Genomic DNA, 1,367 nt, shown 5'->3' on the forward strand with positions numbered 1-1,367 from the left:
CATGGTAATTGGCTATGACATCACATTTACAAAATCATGATGGTTTTTAAAACATGTATATAGCACTTTAACTAGAAGAGTATACAATTACATCAGAGCAAATTATTCACAGCAAACCATTTATGTGATTTATTTTATCCCCTTTTTCTACTCACAGATTGTGGTTTCTTGAATATATTCAGCCATTGTCCTTTAGGCTGACTGCAAATGTTCTAAATTTGAACTGTGTTGCTTAGTTGTGACTAGTGAGATAAAATCATGTGGTTCCTCGACTGGATGAATGCACAAATACTTCTGGCATCACCAATGAAATTCTCAGAAATTCGCTTTCTGGGAATATTTGGGTCAGTAAATTAGCCTGTTTATTCAAGTTCTGGTACTCCTCTTCAGAGAGGTCGGTGGAATAAGACATGACTACCTAAAGGGCCACCTTTCCCTGGCCCTGCTCCAAGAATATTGCATTCAATAGGTACCAATGCAGCCAACATTAACCAGGACTAAGTTTCACAGAGGTGGATATGGTTATGTTCATGGCATACACAGAGAGAAGTTGGCAGTGATAAAACCTCTTTCTGGAAGGTTGTGACTAACACCATTGTATTTCTTAGGGTATGGCTACACTTACAAATCTGCAGTGCTGGTCGTCCAGCTGTGCAAGGCCAGCGCTGGTGTGTGGCCACATTTGCAGTATTTGCAGCGCTGTTGGGAGTGATGCATTATGGGCAGCTATCCCAGCATTCAAGTGGCAGCAATGGTGCTTTTCAAAAGAGGGGGGTGGGGTGGGGCGTAGTGTGACAGGGAGCGGGGGGAGAGAGAGAGTGGATTTTTGGAGCCAACACTGTGTGTTAGCTTCCTGACTTGAAAAATCAGAACATGTTCCCGATCCCTTACCCTTAACTCTTAACTGCAAACAGCCTGCAGCCAACACGACTCCCTTTCTCCCCTCTGCCCCCGCTGTTTCTGTCAAGCAAACACTGCCTGCCTCATTATCTCATTTGATTGTTCACAGATTGATCACAGCAAACAGGAGCTGTGTTTGTAGATAAACAGCTCCGGGACGGAGCTACGGAGCTCGGAGTTCACAACAAAACAAAGAGAGGCTGCATAACAAAACAAAGAGAGTAATTTATAAAAGCATTCTGGGATACATCCTTATACCCTGGAGGCCAATCACAGCGCTGGTGTGTGGCCACACTTGATGACCAGCGCTGCAGCACCAGCGCTGGAATCCTTATTCCCCATGCTGAGTGAGGTGTACGGCCAGCGCTGCAGCCAGGGAGTTGCAGCGCTGGAAGTGCCCTGCAGGTGTGGCCACTTACTAATTGCAGCGCTGGTGGAGGCTTTCCAGCGCTGCAACTCGCCAGTGT

Source organism: Mauremys mutica, chromosome 7 (assembly GCF_020497125.1).
Source record: "Mauremys mutica isolate MM-2020 ecotype Southern chromosome 7, ASM2049712v1, whole genome shotgun sequence".
Taxonomy (NCBI): Eukaryota; Metazoa; Chordata; order Testudines; family Geoemydidae; genus Mauremys; species Mauremys mutica.